General features: G+C 44.9%; 1 protein-coding gene and 1 long non-coding RNA gene across 9 annotated transcripts in view; one reads left to right on the forward strand and one right to left on the reverse strand.

Annotated features, from left to right (window-relative positions):
- The window catches only part of FBRSL1 (fibrosin like 1), a 615,070-nt gene that overhangs the window by 132,634 nt on the left and 468,272 nt on the right, over positions 1-14,164 (reverse strand). The gene's annotated exons all lie outside the window — the stretch shown is intronic.
- LOC148048887 (uncharacterized) lies at positions 1,402-10,030 on the forward strand. The gene is made up of 3 exons (XR_015695535.1): positions 1,402-1,973; positions 6,879-7,027; positions 8,872-10,030. It is a non-coding gene; the product is annotated as an uncharacterized LOC148048887 (long non-coding RNA).

Genomic DNA, 14,164 nt, shown 5'->3' on the forward strand with positions numbered 1-14,164 from the left:
ATATTGGAAGACTTCTCTCCAGTCTCCCCTGGTACCTTTCATCACTAGACTAGCCATGCCCAGTTCCTGCAACTGTTCATTGTATGTTTTAGCCTCCAGTCCCCTCATCATCCTGGTTGCTCTTCTCTGCACTCTTTCTAGAGTCTCCATATCTTTTTTATACTCTGGGTGACCAAAACTGGATGCAGGATTCTAGGTGTGGCTTACTAAAGCTTTATAGAGTGGTATTAGTACCTCCCTTGGTCTTGATTATATCCCTCTGTTAATGAAATTTAGGATTGTGTGATGATGCTGGGTTAACAGAAGCTATTTCAAACAACCCTAACCCTAGACACAACCGCAACTGCGGCAATTCCCAGCCAGCAAGGCTGAGGGTATTTCAGCTGCTTTCCCCTTTCCCTTCCCTCCTGCAAACCCATGGGGCTTTAAGCCAAAGACAAACAACATTACAGGACTTCAGAGGGGGCGGGGGGGGGGGGGGAGAAGCTTTGCAAACTGTCTTTTGTCAATTGCTCTGGTTTTTGGGCAGAGGACTGCCCAGTTCCAACAGGATTTCCCCCCCACCTTCTTCCACGGGCTATTTAGCAAACACCGCAAAGAGGTTTAGAAACAAAGAGCGCAGGCCCTCCATCCCTGTTGTGTAAATCTGAGATAAGAGATTGTCTGCTTAATCCTAATGAGGCCTCTCCATTAAAATCTTTATTAACTCGCGGCTCAGCGGGGGCTGGCCAGCAAGCCCTGTCAGCACCCTGGGTCTCTTTTTTCCCTCTCCGCTATCTCTCCGTACTTAGATCTGCTTTAACTTTTTTTTTTCTACCAATAGCTCTAAGATGTTTCCACTGCTTATCGGCCATGCCAAGCCGCTTACTTTATCACTGTTATGGCAGATAAAATAAATGAGCTGGGGATGAGATGAATAATGGCATTTTCTGCAGGCAGGGTTCCCATTACATTCACAACAGACTGTAGATTTCAACTTCGCAACAAAAGAGACACAGGGTGGGTGGAGAGAGGGGGGGGGAGATACATAGAGAGAGGGAGAGAGAAAGAGAGAGACGAGAGAGGCAGAGAAAGACACAGAGAGAAAGAGAAAGGAAAGAGGGAGACAGAGAGAAAGAGAGGGGGAGGCGATACAGAGAGAGGGAGAGAAAGAGGAAGAGAGGAAGAAAGAGACAGAGAGAGGGGTAAAAAGAGAGAAAGAAAGGAGAAAGAGAAAGAGAAAGGAGAGAGTGAGAAAACAGAGAGAAAGGAGAGAGAGAGAGAGAAAGGGAGAGAGAAAGAAAGAGACAGAGAGAGAGACAGAGATAAAGAGAGAGAAAGAGAGATGAGAGAGAAAGAGAGAGGGAGGGATAGAGAAAGAGAAAAAGAGAGAAAGGGAGGAGATACAGAGAGGGGGGGAGAGAAAGAGAGAGAGAGGAAGAAAGAGAAAGACAGAGAGAGGGGGGAGAAAGGAGTCAGAGTGAGAGAGAGAGAGAGAAAGGAGAGAAAGAGGGAGAGAAAGAGACAGAGAGAAAGGAGAGAGAAAGGCAGAAAGAAAGAAAGAGAGAGACAGAGAGAAAGAGACAAAGAGAAAGAGAGAGAGAGAGATGAGAGAAAGGAGAGAGAGAGGGAAAGGAGAGACCGAGAGACGGGGGGGGGGGAGTCAGATTTTAACAAATAGCCTCCCTTTTTGCTCACCGGGTCTTAGATTCCAGGATGGGTTTTAAACCTACCTGAACTGAGGAGGCAATTAATTTTGAAAACCATGGGAAGGCAGCCAAGGGTTGACTTCTCGGAAAATCCCCAGGCTGAGCATATTGTGACTTTTTACAGATTATTATTTTTTTTCTGCAGTGTTTGGCATCGGAAGACGCGGCTTAAAGCTGTACGTCGCCTAATAAAGCTGTTGTCTTTCCACTTTTTGTCTCCTGCGTTGAAGGGACGGAGCCCGGAGTTGTCTTAAAAGGGTGACACAAAACTGCCAGGGGTTCCAGGTAAGACCCCCAACGAAAGACGACTCCAAGGCTTGAGTTTCCTCAAGGTTCCACTTTATTAGAGACGACCTATTGGCACATCTGGGAAAACCCGAATCTGAAAGCTTCCAGGTGTTCCCCACCTAAACAAAAGTCCCACATGTCCATCCCATGGCCCAATCAGGCACCGTCCAAGATGGGTCATGCCTCCCAGTCACGCCCCTCCAGGTGCAGGGTAAGGTGACCTTGACTCTCTGAGAAAATCTTGCTTTCCTGGTGGCAGTTGTTAAGTGAATCCCTGCAATGGGTCACAAAAAGGGATCGCAGTGTACACTGCAGCCATCCTGATTGTGAGTCGGTTGCCAAGCGTCTGAATTTGGATCATGTAATGGCATGAGGGATGCTGCAGTGGTTGTTAAGTGTGAAAAACAGCCGTAAGTTTACAATACAATACAATAGCAGAGTTGGAAGGGACCTTGGAGGTCTTCTAGTCCAACCCCCTGCCTAGGCAGGAAACCCTATACAGTTTCAGACAAATGCTATCCAACATCTTCTTAAAGACTTCCAGTGTTGGGGCATTCACAACTTCTAGAGCCAAGCTGTTCCACTGGTTAATTGTTCTCACTGTCAGGAAATTTCTCCTCAGTTCTAAGTTGCTTCTCTCCTTGATTAGTTTATGTTCATTGCTTCTTATTCAACTCTCAGATGCTTCGGAGAATAGCTTGACTCCCTCTTCTTTGGGGCAACCCCTGAGATATTAGAAGACTGCTATCATGTCTCGCCTACTCCTTCTTTCTATTAAACTAGCCATCCCCAGTTCCTGCAACTGTTCTTCCTATGTTTTAGTCTCCAGTCCCCTAATCCTCCTTGTTGCTCTTCTCTGCACTCTTTCTAGAGTCTCCGTTCCTTTTTCCAGTGCTGTTGCCACTTTGAATGGTCACTAAGTGAACTGTCGTAAGTCGAGGGCGATCTGTACATGAACTTCTTTTGATGGCCAGGGGCGTAAGGAAGGACTCTACCTTTGGAAGCAACTTCATCATGTACAGACCGAACTGAATGGCATGCGTGCTACAGGCGGCACGGAGAACCATCCCTCTGGGCATGCCAGCAGTTGCCCATTGCTCTTCCGGGTTGTGGTGCTCCGGCCAGCTGATCTTTGCGCATGCAGGAGCACTGGAAATGGAAAATGAGGTCCCTGGTGTACATGTGCGTGCCGGGGAGCTGAGTTTGTGGTTTCCAGCGTACGCATGCGTGCTGGCCAGATGGTCTTCACGCATGCATGTGTGCCTGAAACTGGAAGCTTAGCTTCATGGCGTGCACATGAGTGCCAGGGAACTGCTCTGCACAATGCTCTTGCATGTGCACTCCTGTTTCGGAACACCATGCCAAAAAGGTTCACCAACACTGGTGTAGATCATTTTTTGCCCCTTGGATGCTCATTGTTTTCCAGTTTGTTTTATAAAAACCATTTCCATCCCGCTCAGCCAAGCCTGTTAGCTTCCAGTTTTCTTGTGCATCTCGCTTCTGGTTAACGTCAACTCATAGCATAATGAAGGAGGAAGAGAAATTATAATCATTAACACTGCATAGACAGGGGGCAGAGTCACAACAGGAGAAGAACTATACGCTTAATTGTTTTGCTGCGTTGCTGTAAATCACTGAGGGTTTTCGGCACTTGCATTAAATGAATGCAATTTTCAAGGCTACCCAGGCCAGGAGGTAGAGGAGGAGGAGGAGGAGGAAAGAGAAGGAGGAGGGGGGAAAAGAAGAAGGAAAAGGAAAAGGAGGAGAGAAGGAGGAGAAGAGGAGGCGAGAAGGAGAAGAGGAGGAGGAGGAAGAGAAGGAGAAGGAAAAGGAGGAGGAAGAGAAGAAGAGGAAAAGAAGAAAAGGAGGAGGAGAGAAGGATGAGACAAGAAGAAGAAGGAGGAGGAGAGAAGGAGGAGGCGAGAGAAGAAGGAAAAGGAGAGGAAGGAGGAGGAGGAGAGAAGGAGGAGGAGGAGAGAAGGAGAAGGAGAAGGAGAAGAAGAAGCAGAAGAAGAGAAGGAGGAGGTGGAGGTATGGCAATACCAGGGACAGTAGACTCCCCGGGGACAGAGAATTGGAGAAGATCCCTAAGTATCAAAATCTGAAAATTAAAAGTGAAAGGTTTTTGGCATCAACCAGTGTGATCTTGTCCCGGTGTGATCGGCACACTGAGTGCCATACCAAAAAGTCTTGGACAGCCCTTGGAAAAATCTGTGCAATGACAGAAACATCCATCTGTCAATTGCACAAAAGGCCACATTGCTTGGACCCCACGTATTTACTACACCAATAAATTATGAACACGCTAGTCCTTGGCAAGAACGGGATGCGAATGACAGCCAACACCGCCAAAGAACTGGCAGCGTCAGTTTCACACGGTCGCGCCTGCAATAATAAAGGACCCGAAGCGGAATGACAATGGCACAAGAAAGCAAAGGTACCACCACTGGTAATAGGCCCCCTGGGGGCCATCCCAAAACATCTGGAGCACCAGTTGAACACTGTCGACATTGACACATTCACTACCTGTCAATTGCGAAAGGCAGCTCCGCTTGGGACAGCTGACATCCTTACAGTTCTAACACCATCCAACAACCCTATCTGCCTATCTCGGGGTCTTTGGGAAGGACTCCAGAGGTGGGCCCAAATGCCAAATGCTAGTCTGAACATCTGACTGCGTGACAAACCATGATAATGATGATGATGATCATAACGCCATGTTCTTCAGAAGCCACAAGATGGCATACAAGGTTATCCGATTCCTTGTCTTCTGTTGGCTTTCGAAAAATTGTGGCTGGAAGAGCAAATTTGGGTCAGCCAGCCCAGAGCCAGTTTTCCACACCTCTATAGAAAAAGGAGGAATGGGGAGGATGCTAACCTTGTCACCAGCCCCAGCAGGGGTCAGCCTGCTACTTCCGAAAGCGATGCTGCCTTTTTAAACGAAAATAAATCCCCATTAAAAAGAAAAAGAAAAACAGACAGGCTCTTTTTTTTCCAGGCCCTCCATTCTGTTATTTCTGTCAACAAAGTTTATTGATCGCTTCTAGAAAAAAAAGATCAGCAGTAGGATGAAAGTCCCTTCCCCCCCACCCTTTCTGCTACTTGCTGACGTATTTTACAGCTCTTTCTTCCGGTGATTGGCTGGTTTATATACACCTTTGAAGCAGCGGTGTCAAATCATAACTACTGTACTGTAATGGCCCTAGCATTTATTTTTTTATTATTGTTTCTCTTGGAGAAGCCAAACACAACAGCGCCTAACAGATCTAGACACAGGATAACATTCACGACAACGCCTTCTTAATGCAAATGTTGAAAACTTTGAATATCCTTCTTTCCCAGTGTAGTCTGGGGGAGACAGGGAATGTACATGGGGTGGTGTGACTGCAGTCACATTGGACAAACATCATGTGGTCTCTATGCAATGCATTTCTTCTCCTTGAAGTCTCCACAGATTAGAAATCCAGTGGCAAGGCGATCAAATTGCCTTAGAGGAGGATCCACCCTGACTGCTCTTTAGAAGGCCGGATCCTGAAGAGGAAACTCAAAGACTTTGGCCATCTAATGAGAAGGAAGGACTCCCTGGAAACGATGGAGGGCAAAAGGAGAAGAGGATGGCAGAGAAGGAGGTGGCTGGATGGAGTCACTGAAGCAGCAGGCGTGAGCTTCAGTGGACTCCAGAGGATGGTAGAGGACAAGAAGGCCTGCAGGAATGGTCCATGAGGTCGTGATCAGTCGGACACGACTTTGCAACTAACAACAACAACAAAGAACAATTAATCAGTGGAAGAACTTGCCTCCAGAAGTTGTGAATGCTCCAACACTGGAAGTCTTTAAGAAGATGTTGGATAACCCTTTGTCTGAAGTGGTGTAGGATTTCCTGCCTAGGCAGGGGGTTGGACTAGAAGACCTCCAAGGTCCCTTCCAACTCTGTTATTTTATTTCTATTTGTATTTCTATTTCTATTTTTCTATTTCTATTTCTAATTCTATTCTAATACCAGTTTGGTTTTAGTGGCGAAGGTACCAGGCTAGAAAGTGGGAGATGGGTGAGTTCTAGTCCCATCTTAGCTGTGAAAGCTGGCTTGGTGACTTTGGATGCCAGGAGACTGGGAGTTCTAGTTCCATCCTAAGCCTGAAAAAGCTGGCTGGGTGACTTTAGGCCACTTGCCAGGCAACTGGGAATTCTAGTCCCACACTAGACATGAAAGCCTGCTGGGTGACTTTGGGCCAGTTTTCTCTCCCCCCCCCTTTAAAAAAAAAAGAAGCTTTGGGGAGTCGATTTAAAACAATCCACTATATTGCAGAAACAAACCACAGAAACTTGGAGGTAGGCTTAGAAGGTTAAATTAAGGTTTAAGGTTTAAATGCAAATCTCTCTCTCCCTCTTATAATAAAAACTTTGCAAGTTTTCTTGCAAATGTTTTATTTTATTTTATTTTATTGGCTCTAGCTGGAGTTGGTAAAATGAAGCAAGGACAGGAAAGCGGAGATGGCAGGTAGAATAAGCTTGTAATGTTTTATAGCCCTGGTTAGCATGCCTCTCACCCGGAATTAAGAGGTTGATCACTTGGCCATCTTGGGAGAATTTTAAGGAAATAAAAGCAGACCATAATCTCACTTAAGGCACCAATCAAGCCTTTGGCAAACACACACACACACACACACACACACACACACACACACACACACACACACACACACACACACCTCTTTTCTTACAATTCCACATTCTTCCCAGTCTCTATGATATAACTACCGTCAGGTTTCAAAAAGGCATATTTCAAAACACAGCTACTTCCTGTAAAGGCCAGATATTTTTTTAAAACCGAAGAATCCTTCCTCTCTTTCTCTCTCTCCCTCTCCCTCTCTCTCCTCATTAAATTTTTTACAAATCGTTCAGGCTTGGAAGCTGCTTTGGGCTGATCCGTCCGACGAATACCTGACTGACAGGTTTTTCACCGAAGCGTTAAAAAGAAAGTCCAGGAAAAAATAAACAGCGACTTTTCATTTTCAGTCAACAATATGATGGGCATATGAAGATTGAAACTGGTAAGCGGGGTTTAATATTTTTTTTCTCTGCACGGGCAAGCAACAAATCTGGTGGTTTAGTAGGACTCTTTTAAACCCCAGAGCGGGAAGAGAGAGAGAGAGAGAGAGAGAGAGAGAGAGAGAGAGGAGAGGAGAGGAGAGGAGAGGAGAGGAGAGGGAGAGAGAGAGAGAGAGAGAGGGAGGGAGGGAGGGAGAGAGAGAGTTCACAAGGCTTTTGGTAGTCAGCATCTGTGGCTTAACTCTGACTTCTGAATGACTCTCTTGGCCATTAAACTTTACGTAGACCTTACTGGCAGGAGGAAAAGTCATAGTGGGTGGCCTTTTGGAATGAGGAGGATCTGGTTCAGGGTTGAGTGAATCAATAGATTGCATCTTTTAGTCAATTGTTCATATTTATAATCGTAAGAGCTTAGAAATGACCATGTGTCCATCCGGAAAATGATCCAACCGGTCAGTCCTAGAGGAGATCAACCCTGACTGCTCTTTAGAAGGCCAGATCCTGAAGAGGAAACTCAAAGACTTTGGCCACCAAATGAGAAGGAAGGACTCCCTGAAGAAGAGCCCCATGCTGGGAATGATGGAGGGCAAAAGAAGAAGGAGGCGACAGAAGGAGGTGGCTGGATGGAGTCACTGAAGCAGTCGGCGTGAGCTTAAATGGATTCCAGAGGAAGGCCTGGAGGAACGTTGTCCATGGGGTCACGATGGGTCGGACAGGACTTCACAACTAATGACAACCATCCAGAGGGAATCTGATGAAAGAGAATATTTGTAGCTCAGGGCTGAACTGTGACGTTCTTGTGCTCTCCAAACATGTTGGTTTTTGAGCAGACATTTCATGGCCCAACTAGGTAGCATCATCAGTGATAGAAGGGAATGGGATCTGTTGAATAGAGAAGGGGGAGAAGTATGGGGTCCCCTGGTGATCTCTGGGCCTGGTGATTTCCACGCAGATGTTTCAGACCCAACTAGGTAACATCATCAGTGATAGAAGGGAGTGGGGGTTTGCAGAGTGGAGGAGGATGAGGATTATGGGGTCCTTGGTGCTCTCTGAGCTTGGTTGCTTTCTTTCAGACGTTTCATGACCCTACTTGGGAACATCATCAGTGATAGAAGGGAGTGGGGTTTTTGGAGAGGAGGAGGAGGACTGTTGAGTTCTTGGTGCTGTCTGAACTTAGTTGCTTTCTTCCAGACATTTCAAGAGCCTATTAGGTAGCATCCCTGCTAGAAGGGAATGGGGTCTGTTGAATAGAGGAGGAGGGGGAAGAGGACAATTATGGTGTCCTTGGTAATCTCTGAGCTTGGTGGTTTCCATGCAAATGTTTCATGACCCAACTAGGTAACCTCATCAGTGCTAGAAAGGAATAGCATTTTCTCTCTGTTTATACCCCAATACAGCACCCCAACTGAGTCAGTAATAAACAACAGCCCAATCAATAATAAACACTCCCATCAACACTGACGGGGCAAGCCACTAATATATAAAAAGAGAGCAAACCCCACTCTGTCCTAAGCACTGATGATGTTACCTAGTTGGGTCATGAAACGTCTGCCAGAAAAAACACCAAGCTTAAAAAGCACCAAGGAGTCCACAGTAGAAAGTACCTAACTACCAGAAAATGAGGATAAGACTGATTTGATGGATCCTCAAAAGCACCATTGGTGCCTTGACAGGTTCCCATGCTATCAAACCCATCTGCAAAGTTGGGTCTTGGCCACACACTCATTGTGTCAGGCCTGCAGCGGTTCCTTTAAGAATCTTTGGCCTGTCACACTCTCATTCAGGGTGGGGGGAGAATAGCAAGGGGTAGAATGTGTTGTTTTCAAAATAAAAAATTCCTTTCTAGAAGCTCAAGGTTGTTCTTTGTCTCCGCAACTGACCGGAACCAGCTGGGTGGAGATGACAGTGAGGAAGAAGAGGATTGGACCATGTGATGGATTTGTGGGTGTGGGGACAAGATGATGAACTTTCAACTGGGTGGAATCCCAGGAAATTTCAGAATTGGGATTCCATAGCACGATGCCAACATGTCTGTTTTATTAAATCGGAATTTTAAGAATAGCTCTGCCTCTGACTCTGATTTAAATATCTGCATGATATTTGGAACGCTGACACATTGCACTTCACTTCTGGCTTGGGGAAAAAAGGAGCTACACCCTTTTTGTGGTATTTATATTGCACCTGCCCGGCGTGTGAAGGCAGAACACAAAAATATAGAATCTCCTGCAAAGAATGGTGAGAAGCAGCCCATGGTTAATGAGCTGGAAGGAAGAGGAGAAGACAACAATGTCCAGGTTGCAAAGAAAAACATAGGATCTCCTGCAAAGGGTGGTGAGATCAGCCCATGGTTAATGAATGAGAAGGAAGAGGAGAAGACAACAATGTCCAGGTTGCAAAGAAGAACATAGGATCTCCTGCAAAGGGTGGTGAGAAACAGCCCATAGGTAATGAGTTGGAAGGAAGAGGAGAAGACAACAATGTCCATGCTGCAAAGAACCTGATGGCCAACTATTTTGAGGGCTTACAGAGACTCATTGCACCCAACTAGTGCCGGCAAGAATGAAGAACGTATCTGTAACAGCCAACACAGGGTTGGCAAGGAGATCTCCACCCTTATACCTCAACGGGATAATAACAAGGAATACAGAATAATAAAGAGTTGGGAGGGACATTGGAGGTCTTCTAGTCCCACCCTCTGCTTGAGCAGAGCAGGAGATCCTATATCATTTCAGACAAATGGTTTGCTGGTCTCTTTTTGAAAGCGTCCAGTGATGGAGCTTCCATAACTTCTGAAGGCAACTTTTGTTCCACTAGTCAATTGCTCTCACAATTAGGAAAATGTCTCCTTAGTTCTAGGTTGCTTCTCTCCTTGGTTATTTCTCAACTATTGTTTTTGTCTCGCTTTTTGGTGCTTTGGAAAATAGTTTGACCCCCCTCATCTTTGTCGGAGGTTCTCAAACATTGGAAGACTGCATCAAACATTGGAAGACTGCACCACTTTATAAGGCCTGGGTAAAGCCACCCTTGGAATACTGCATCCAGTTTTGGTCACCACAATGTAAAAAAAGATGTTGAGACTCTAGAAAGAGTGCAGAGAAGAGCCACCAAGAGGATTAGGGGACTGGAGGCTAAAACAAATGAAAAACGGTTGCAGGAACTGGGTATGTCTAGTTTGATGAAAAGAAGGACTAGGAGTGACATGATAGCAATGATACAATATTTGAAGGGTTGACACAAAGAAGAGAGGGTCATCCTGTTCTCCAAAGCACCTGAGGGCAGGACAAGATGCAAAGGATGGAAACTAATCAAGGAGAGAAGCAACTTAGAACTAAGGAGGAATTTTCCGACAGTGAGAACAATCAGTGGAACAACTGACCTCCAGAAGTTGTGGGTTCTCCAACACTGCAAGTTTTTAAGAAGAGTTTGGATAACCATTTGTCTGACGTGGTGTAGGGTTTCCTGCCTAAGCAGGGGGTTGGACTAGAAGACCTCCAAGGTCCCTTCCAATTCTGTTCTTCTATTCTATTCTATGGTCCCCCTGGTCCTTCTTGTCATGAGATTAGACATACCTAATTCCTGCAACTGTTTTTTGTATGTTTCAACCTCCTATTCATTCTTGTTGCTCTTCTCTGCACTCTTTCCAGACTCTCAACCTCTTCTGGTGACCAGAACGTGGTTGCAGTATTCCATGTGTGGTCTTACTAAGAAGAAGACCTTCAAGATAGATGAGATGTGTGGCAAGAGAAAAAGAAAGCTTGAGGTGGCCTCTTGGCTAAGACCTTGGAGGCCCTGTCCCAAAAATTCATTACCTTCAAGGATGGGGAAAAAAGCTGAGAAGAACTTATTTCTAAGATACCAATAAAGACTCTTCTGGCAACCTCTTCTTCGTCACATTTTAATATAAATCAATCTCATTCCACCGAGGGGTTTTTGCTGCACACGAGAGCCCTGATTTCCTGTTCTTTCTCCATCTCCTATTCAGTCAGGGCCAAAAAAGTATTTTTTTTTAAATTTTTCATGCAAAATTGCCTACCATTAAATCAAAGCTCCTTTTCGTAGCCCAGAGAATTGCAAAATAGCTTCTCTCTCCTGCTGTTTCCTTGAAAGTGAGCAAATGCACAATGTCTATCTTTCCTGATCTATGACCGTAATAAAAGAGTCTGATTTTTTTTTTTACAAGAAACATCAGGGCGCATTGACAAAAATCCGGATTTAAAAGGGAGATGAACGGAGAATAAATATCTTTCTGCCAACTTCCCAAGGCCCTTCAGCGCGTACAAAGTATAACCTAAAACTGAATGGATCATATTATTTACCTGAATGGGAAAATTCATAAAGCAGTAAAAGTTTAAAATGTTCCTGTTCCTTCACAGGAAGTTAATAAAACAGGGCAGGGATTTTAGGCTGGTTGCTTAGAAAAAAAGATCAGGGACACCAGGAGGTTGGGGGGTGGGGGGGAACCAGTGGAGAGTTTTAACATTTGTAAGCGGTTATTTCCCCCCCCCCCACACACACACACTTTGCCTTGAGAGTCTACATGCCGAGAAAATCGGATTTAATGCATAAACATAAACCACCGGAGTAAAATGGTGAGCAGAGGTTTTAACTCTTTAGACATGAGGACAGGCAAGGGATATTGTGCTGCTGAGTAAGATCCTTAGCTTGAGATCAACTTTCTAGTGAGAATAGATAATAAAACCTATCAGCCTGTTTTGGAAAGGAGGAGGTCCAAGGATTTGCATGGGGGGGAAAAACCCACTGCAGTTCTAAACAATCTCTGGAAGCAAAGTCTCTCTCTTCTCCCCTTTAATACAATACAATATTCTTTATTGGCTTTGTACATTTCTCCTCTCTCTCTTTCTCTCTTTCTCTCTCCTTCTCTCCTTTCTCCCTTTCCTTCCCCCCTTTTCTCTCTCTCTCTCGCTTCCTTTCTCCTTCTTTCTCTCTCTTTCCTTCTTTCCCTCTCTCCTTCTCTGTCTGTCTCTCTCTCCTTTTCTCTCTCCCCCCCTTTTCTCTCCCTCTTTCTCTCTCTCCCTCTCTTTCTTTCTTTCTCTCTCCTTCTCTGTCTCTCTCATATTTGAGAGTCACAATGCTCCATATAATGTAGTATACGTTTAAAATCTCTCGCTTACTTATTCCTTTATCATTGTTTCATCTTGGCAGGGAAGGCTCTTGGGGGCCTTTTGACTCTGACATGCTCTTCTTCAAATCTCACCATTTTCTTTCCAGTCTTATTTTGCACACGACGCAAAGCAGAATACCCTCCATGCCATACATTTTGCCCTTTTGGCAGTCTAATGGATTCAAAATGTTGCTGTCAAACGGAACTGGATAGTGAGAAGAAGAGAAAGACAAGCCTTCCTAACAGGGCCTAGAATGGTTGTTTTCCCCCCCCTCTCTTTTACAAATGCAACCTGCAGATCTTTGGAAGGTTTCTTGACAATATTTTGCTGGGCCAAACAACAATATCAGTTACTATTCTCTAAAGACCATTTTTAAACAATTAGGTTTAGGCTAACTGCGGGTTTCCCCCCCTTCTCTTTCCTGAATTAAAACCCCACCCAAGAGGAAGAAATGGCAAATAAAACTAAACCGAGAAAGTAAGGAGAGTCCCAGCTGCTTTAGCTTAAGGGATCTCAGTCAAAATATTATGTTTCAGTTACTTGCTGATCAGAAGCTTCTTTGAACTTGGCACTGGGATGAATGCAACTCTTATCCACCCAGAACTCCAACACAATGCTGCTTTTGCTAAAATAAAATAAAATAAAAATAAAATGGAGCCAACAGAGCAGCCACGAATGTTTACACACAACGGAACTGCACCTAAGGAAAGCAATAGATAAAGAGAAGGGAAAAAGCCCGGCTGGATGAAAGCAGAGGTGATAGAAACAACGGCTTCATTGTTGGCGCTTTTGTTTGTTTGCCTGGGCTTTTATTTCATTTTATTGTTTATCTCGGTTTACTTCTGTAGCTATTCTTGCAAATTAAGCAGCTGTTATTTACCCTCTGCCAAGGATCCCATCCACTCCTCTCCAGTTCTCCTTCTTTCCTGCTTTAAGAGCAAAAAAATTAAAATAAAAATAAATTCTGATAGCTAAAACAGGGGACCCAACAATTCCAGCTGGAGCCACATGCGAAATATGCCCAGTTTTTCTTCTTCTTCTTCTCCAAGTCAGTTTTACAAGCTCTTAATATTTGCAGCTCCTTCCATTTCTACACAATATCCTGTTTGGGCCACGCTTAAGATCGAAAGCAGTTTTAATCTTATTATCCTTCCACATGTGGCCGAACTGGACTCCAATCCAGTTGATACTTCGGCAGCATGTCCTCCTGTGTGTGCAAGAGGCACAAGCGTGCAACACAAAACGGTTTGAAGAATGGCTCCACTCCTGGCTCACCCACGCATGTGAAGTGCCATGGGGTGCCTGGGAGGGAGGGCGAGGGACCCCCCCACCCCTTCCTAGAAAGTCAACAAATCCGATGGGCTTAAAATTGCAAAAAATAAATAAATAAAATAAAATAAAAACTCCCTTTCCAAGAAAACTTTCTGGGAAGTTGACACTTCTAGAATAGAAAGAGCAGGGCAGGCTTCCAAAGAAACCTATTTCCAAGGAAATAAATCTCACTCGTCAAAACAACCATTCAATTGGGTTTGCCAATCACCTCTCCTTTGGTGTGAGGGGGGAGGGTGTTTCACGGTGTCAGTTCTTGGCAGCACCCAGCCTCTGGAAAATCTAGCTCTCTGTCTTTCTCTCTCTCAAGCCATTAATATATTTTCCTTCTCCTTGGGCAGGAGGAGGGGAAGGAGAAGAAGCAAGGAGACGAGAGAAAGAAAAAAACCTTCTATTTTTTTGGATAGAAGAGGATATAATTCCTTCTTGGCCAAGTGTGATTGGACACACAAGGAATTTGCCTTTGGTGCATATGCTCTAAGTGTACATATACTGAAAGATTCGGAAGAATTGCAAGGCTGAAAAGGGAATGTCTGAATTTTGTTTGCCACCCGTGCAACCAAAGTGGGTTAAAATCCTCAGTGGATTCATTCCTCCCTCTCCCTCTCCCTCTCCCTCTCTCTCTCTCTCTCTCTCTCTCTCTCTCACACACACACACACACACACACACACACACACACACACGAT

The sequence above is a fragment of the Thamnophis sirtalis genome, unplaced genomic scaffold (genome assembly GCF_051295495.1).
Source record: "Thamnophis sirtalis isolate CommonGarterSnake01/CBP01778 unplaced genomic scaffold, rThaSir2_p1.2 scaffold_2, whole genome shotgun sequence".
Lineage (NCBI taxonomy): Eukaryota > Metazoa > Chordata > Lepidosauria > Squamata > Natricidae > Thamnophis > Thamnophis sirtalis.